This window comes from Globicephala melas, chromosome 21, assembly GCF_963455315.2.
Source record: "Globicephala melas chromosome 21, mGloMel1.2, whole genome shotgun sequence".
Taxonomy (NCBI): Eukaryota; Metazoa; Chordata; class Mammalia; order Artiodactyla; family Delphinidae; genus Globicephala; species Globicephala melas.
In genome coordinates, this window is record NC_083334.1 from 12,767,385 (window position 1) to 12,773,930 (window position 6,546).

Consider the following 6,546-nt stretch of genomic DNA (forward strand, 5'->3'; position numbering starts at 1 on the left):
GGCATATACCCTGAGAAAACCATCATTCAAAAAGAGTCATGTACCACAATGTTCATTGCAGCTCTATTTACAATAGCCAGGACATGGCAGCAACCTAAATGTCCATCGACAGATGAATGGATAAAGGAGATGTGGCACATATATACAATGGAATATTACTCAGCCATGAAGAGAAACAAAATTGAGTTATCTGTAGTGAGGTGGATGGATCTAGAGTCTGTCATACAGAGGGAAGTAAGTCAGAAAGAGAAAAACCAATACCATATGCTAACGCATATATATGGAATCTAAAAAAATTGTACCGATTAACCAACTGGCAGGGCAGGAATAAAGACGCAGACGTAGAGAACAGACTTGAGGACACAGGGGAGGAAGGGGAAGCTGGGACAAAGTGAGAGAGTGGCATGGACATATATACACTACCAAACGTAAAATAGATAGCTAGTGGGAAGCAGCCACATAGCACAGGGAGATCAGCTTGGTGCTTTGTGACCACCTAGAGGGTGGGATAGGGAGGGTGGGAAGGAGTCTCAAGAGGGAGGGGATGGGGGATATATGTATACATATAGCTGATTCACTTTGTTGTACAGCAGAAACTAACACAGCATTTTAAAGCAATTATACTCCAATAAAGACGTGAAAAAAAAAACCTGGATAGGCTTTTATCACACAAAACCCTGAAGTAAGATATTTTGTTGAACTAAATTGGTCTTGCCCTTGATATAAAAATGCTTAGAATCCATCACCAGAAAGAAAAGCACAGCCTTCTGTTTCTCATAAACATGGGGCTACAAGGCATGCACACAGGGCACGGGACATACGGAGACATTTTTTGCTTTGCCTCTTGTTCTTTCTTGCTTATCGAAGCTGAATACTAAATTGATAAAGGGGACTATAAGCCAAAACAGAAACAAACAAAAAACAAACCCATGACTCTGTGGCCTTCCTAGAGAGCGACACACTCGTGAAACAAAGTCCTTCTTGCTTGTTCAGAATGGAAAATTCAAAGTATCACAACTGTACCGCGAATCCCATTTTTGTATGACAAGCAAGGTCAACATGGGCAGAGCCAACAGGGAGGGACCACAGATTCCCTATTCAAAACACTGCCTAAAAGGTGGAGAACAAGTTCCATCTGCTTGTTTTCCTGCATAGCCTGGCCTCAATGAAACAATGAAAAGGTTTGGCCCTGGGAAGAGATCCCTGACTCAGTGGTTCTCTGCCTTTGCTCTGGCCCACATACCTGAGTGACAGGGATCCAGGATACACTGGTGAACGTGAGAGGCTTACTACGGGGTCGGGGGAGAGACAAAGAGAAGAGGGGGCTGCAGACGGTCTCAAGTCTGAAGGTTCTGTGTGGTTTCTAAAAGCCCCCTCCTCTCCACGATTCCGATACACACATAAGTCCCGTCCCTCGAAGATGACAGAACCATGCAGCCCCATTTTATAGATGTGAAAACTAAGGTCCAGAAAGGAGAAGTGATTGGAGAGTTAATGAAAGAGCTGAGTCAACTCTGGGCCTCTGGACTCTTGAGTTCATGCACCTCCCACTACCCAGAGCCTTGTACATAGCTGTCTGTCAACAAATATTTAATAAATAAATGAAATAAGGACTCAGTGTTTGCGTTCATTGAACAAAATAATCGCCTGAGTTACTGCAATGGTTCATATCATGGGGTTCCTGGATCCCCAGTAGAACTCAAAGTTACTGATGGGAGTGGGAAGGTGGTAACTAGTTTTAGGACCTCAGAAGGCCCAATAGGTCTAACAGCTTATCTAAGAAACTGCTGCCCAGGTTGCCTACAACGTCAAGTTTCTCTACTTTGGGCTGGAATTAGATCAACTAGATTTGCTGATGCTGGCTCTCTCAAGTCAACCAGGAGTTCTGACTGCAAGTCTAACGTGTTTCTAAGTAATAAAAATGGGCATATGAAGTCTTCCTAACTACACACAATCTGTTTCAGAGACCATCTGTCAAAAGATGGAGCTGGGGAGAGGGGAAATCATTTTAAAAGGCTCTCTCAAGGCAAAACGCTGGTGACTGTGCGTCCTCTGGACGGGTCAGAGCCCAGCCTCAGGTGCCTGTGGACGTGACTTCCTGCCTGTGTATTTCTCTTGGTATTTTATATAAAATACTGACTTCAGGTTTAAATCTGGACCCTATAGATAACTTACCATTCTTTGCTGAAAAAAATCAACACTTAATCAAATCTCGTCACTCTCAAGCCCACCAGCACCCCTCCACCGTGAGGGCCGGGCCACTGCTTGACCCTGCCTTGGGCAGACATTACAACCAAATACTGATCAGACTCAGGCCAAAAGTAGGGCACGAATGGGGCCAACAGGGACAGAAAGCCCTAACTTCCTACCCCTGTGTGAGAAGGGGTCCCATACAGACCAAAAGAAGAACTGATTTTATTGTTAACAATAACTATTTCACAGCAATTTATGTTATTTTCATATACCACTTTATGTATTTTATATCTCTTGTAAATATATACTATCTATTATATTTATTTTCACATATGCTGTCACATATCATTTTCACATATATAGTGTTAGGTACATAGTAAGCATTCAATAAATGCAAGTTCACTGAGTCCTTTTAAAGATGTTACAGCAAAAACTAAAATCAGTTAAGGGCATACAATTAATAACAGATAATGAATTGAAGAGTCTTCAGCAATGATGAAGAAAATTCAGACTACAGCAAAGTGAGCTTGGGAGGGTTTTTTCTTGATATGAAGACGGAAAATACATTGGTCCAATCATTTTTATTTCCATATCATTTGGTCTCCATGGACACCATCTATCTTCTCTTCTGACAGAAAAAAAACTCACTGACAATATCTTATGTCACTGTTAAATACTTTACTGCTTTACATAAAATAGTTATGCTGTGTTTAATTTCTTACCATTATTATTTTCTCTCAGAACAAGTAAAATCCCTTCTTGTTGAAAATTCTATAAGAGAAAGTCAGTGCTTAATCCACAGTCATGATTCCCTGGCTTTTCAAGTTAAGAATAATCTGATAAAATTCTGAAAATGAATGCCTTACACATTTGTAGAGTGCTATAACTTATGCAACCTTCTTTCATAACAGTATCTCATTTGTTCCCAAAAGCAACCCTATCAGATATACAGTTAAGTATTATTATCACCTTCCACAGCACTCACCCCTAAAGGTAATTACTGTCTGTATTTTTTAGCTGGGTATTGTCAGCTCACCAACTAGAATGCAATCTCCCCAGAGGGTAAAGAAACTGTCTTCCTGTTCCCAGTTGAACCCACAGAACGTAGCACTGTGTCTGGGGCATAGTGAATGTTCTAGGAATAGTTATTAAATGAATAAACTCCCTTATCTGCTTTAAGCCTTTTTTGGTATAAAGAACATAATAGAACCATGTCCCAGATACCCCATTTAGAGTTCAGTGGTCTGTTCTCTATCAAAAGGAAACTGTGTAAAAATGCTCTAAAAACAAGGAAGCTTATATGCCATAATACTAAGAATAAAAGTACAGTGTCCTTGGAAACAAGAGAAAATCGATGCATGTCAAACATCCAAATGTTAAACATCCAAAGTTTCAAATTTTCCACTACTAGGTTTAAATGTGTTTAACTAGCTTTGGTATACTGAATATTTGCCTAATAAAGCGGGAAAGTCGAGGAAGAGAAAAGTTGGGTCATGGTTCACTGAGCTGTCAGGACTTTTGTTTGCCATAATTGGCTTCCAATTTAACCACAAATGCTTACTTTTGATTAGGATGACATTTTTACAGGTAAGTAAGTCTGAAATATGCAGAGTTATCTCTAACTTTTGAAGGTCAAAAGAAAAAAAAACCCGACTCATTGAGAATAAAGTATGTAAATGTTTAATATTAAGAATCAGTTACGAATCATAACAGACAAGAACCCGGATCTAAGAGGCCAAAATCTAACTTCTTACACAACAGGCTAAGTTATAAATTATAATCATTCACTAATTACAGTGAAATTCTGGACTCTGCCCCATCGATCAATAGATTTTTCAAGGTTACCCCTTAAAATTACCAGGTTAAGTCCTAAATATTCCATCTGCTGAACTTTCCTTAGAAAACACAAGTTTTTCCAGGATTTCACCCTGATTGGGGGGGGGCGGGTGAGAAAACTAGAAAATCCTGAATCTGTGTGCATGAAGTTAAACAAGGGTCCCCCTCCAAGTCGTGGCAAGGAGCGTGCATCTGCCTAACATCAAGACCATCCACCTTTCCCATTCGGTCTGTCACCAGGCCCCTGTCTGCACCTGCCCCTAAGCACCAAAAAGCGCAGGCTGCTAAATCCCAATGTTATCTGCAGTCGGTCTGAAACTAATAAATAAATGCAGGCTTGACAGCAACCTTGGTGATTCCTGAAAATCCACAACAGGAAATGTAACTATCCTTCACCCTCCCTCGCCATTCATCAAAAGCAGACCGAGTCACAGCAACTGGGAGGCCGGTGGAAGAAGGCAAATGCCAGCACTTTTCCTCAAGGAGGAAGCTTCTGCGTTTTCTTAACCAAGGACAGGGCGCATTACCCGTTGCCCACACTGCAGGGAGGAGGCTGAAGAGGGAGGGAGCAGGTAAAATGTCCCCAAGTTCCAAACACTATACTCTGGGGGCAAAAACGACTGAAAGCCACGCCGCTCGCATGTGGCAACCTCGACTGCTAGTGCCAGGGGTCACATTCAGAGCGATGACCAGCGGTCCTGCCTACACCGACTGACCTCAGCGCCTCGCCTGGTGCCCGGAAGGCTGTTTCTGCGCCCGGCTCGGGCTGCCAGCCTCCTTTCCGCTTCTCCCCCTCTAAAGGGGTAAGGGGGTGAGGGCGGCCCACGCAGCCACACCTGGGGCCCAAACAGAGATGCCGGCGCGTCCCAGGAGGGGGATGAGCTGCATCCTGAAACCCTCTGAACTTGGAAAGGCAGCCCGAGCCCTCTCGGGGCCGGCTTCCAGGCCGTAGCGCCCCGAGCGGGCGGGCGCCACGATCGGCCACGACTGGCATCGCTCGGTGGGCGAGCCCGGCCCGCGAGGCGGAAAGGAAGTGGCTGCCGCGGCTTTGCACCAACCACGTTCGGCCGGCGGGCGAATGCCACTCGGCGCCCCGAGCGGGGTCGGAGGGCGCGGGGCGGGCACTCCTGTCCCCATCCCGCCGCCGCCGGCGCCCCGGGACCCCCAGGGGACGCCGGCCCCGGGCCTGCCAGCAGGGCGCCGCTCGGTCCCCGGAGGCTCCCCGCCCCCACCTCGCCCGCTCCGTAGCCAAGGCGGGTCAGGCCCAGCGCGCGAGTACGGCCCGGGGGCGCCCGCCGGGACCCGGAGGCGCCCGGCGCTAGGCCGCGGCCGGGCCGCTGACCCCTGGGCGCGGCGCCCTCCCGGGACGCGCCGCCCGAGCCCCCCGCACGCCGGGACAAGTGCAGTGACAAAGCCCCAGGGCCAGGCCGGGCGCTGGCCGGCGGGAAGGAGGACGCGGCGTGCCTCCCGGGCGGTGGCGGCAGCGGCCCAGCCCCCAGGAAGCCGGGCGCGCCGGCCAGGCCCCGCGCGCAGCCCCGCTCCAAGCCCGCCCGCCGGCCCCGGCCGCTGGCACCCGACGCCCGCGACTCTTCCCCGAGCCCGGCGGGCGGGCAAGCCCCGGGACCGCCGCTGGGCGCCCCATCAAGTTTCCTCTGGCCGCGGCGGGAGGCGCCTCTCCCGGCCCGGGCGCGGGGCGCAGGCTGAGGGTGGACTGCGGGTTCCTGCCTATTTACGCCAGAGGCTGCCTGGAGAGAGGCACCGCCAGCGGGCAAGGAGAAGGACCCGCTCCCCTCCTTCGGACCTGGTGGCGACGGCCTCCGTAAACATACACACGCACACACATGCACGCGAGAATTTTGTTTGAAAAGGAGGCCCGACTCCAGCGGACCTGCACCCCCCCACACACCACCTGGGGCGCAGAATCACACAGAGCAGGTCTGTGTCCATGGAGCCACCTCTCCGCATCTGCAAATCCAAAAGTGAAATTAAACCTCCACCAACCTCCTCCTCCTCCTCCTCGCAGCCTCAGCAGCCCCAGTAGCAGCAGCAACAGCAGCAGAACCTGCTTCCCCTAAAATCAGATGATCCATAACAGCGCCGACTGTTCCTCCAAAAATCAGTATTAATATTTATGAACCTCAGCATTTTCCGTCTGCAAAACATCGTGTCAAACCATCAGGACGCGCGCACACACATATCCCCTCCAGTCCTCATAAACATGCCCTCGAGAAAAACACACACGCACAGTCACAACTATTATTTGAAAAATGTTACCTCTCAGTGTGCTTTTTCACGCTATCAATACAATTCCGCAAGGCTTAAGTGTTGCTAGGATGTGTGAAATGGAAATGAAAGCCCGTCAGTTGAATAATCGCAGGAACAAAACTAAAAGTTACTCCCCGGCTTGCCTGAGAACAGTCCAGATCGAAAGCAAAACAAGGAGAGGAAACTGCGAAGCGCTGAGGCTGGAAATCCCCCCACCCCCCGCCCTCCCGGTGCCTCGCTCCCTCCCTCCCT

General features: G+C 48.6%; 1 protein-coding gene across 5 annotated transcripts in view; it reads right to left on the reverse strand.

Annotated features, from left to right (window-relative positions):
• IRF2 (interferon regulatory factor 2) overlaps window positions 1-6,546 on the reverse strand; it is a 133,752-nt gene that overhangs the window by 77,649 nt on the left and 49,557 nt on the right. Inside the window, exons 1-2 of one of the 5 annotated variants that reach the window (XM_030830816.2) lie at window positions 6,304-6,499; window positions 6,031-6,181 (exon numbers count right to left, since the gene is read on the reverse strand). The exons of 3 other annotated variants lie outside the window; for them this stretch is intronic. The gene's annotated coding sequence lies outside the window, so the exon portion shown is untranslated. Of the gene's footprint in view, window positions 1-6,030; window positions 6,182-6,303; window positions 6,500-6,546 lie in introns of those variants that run through there. One more of the 5 variants, XM_030830806.2, reaches the window with a different exon arrangement.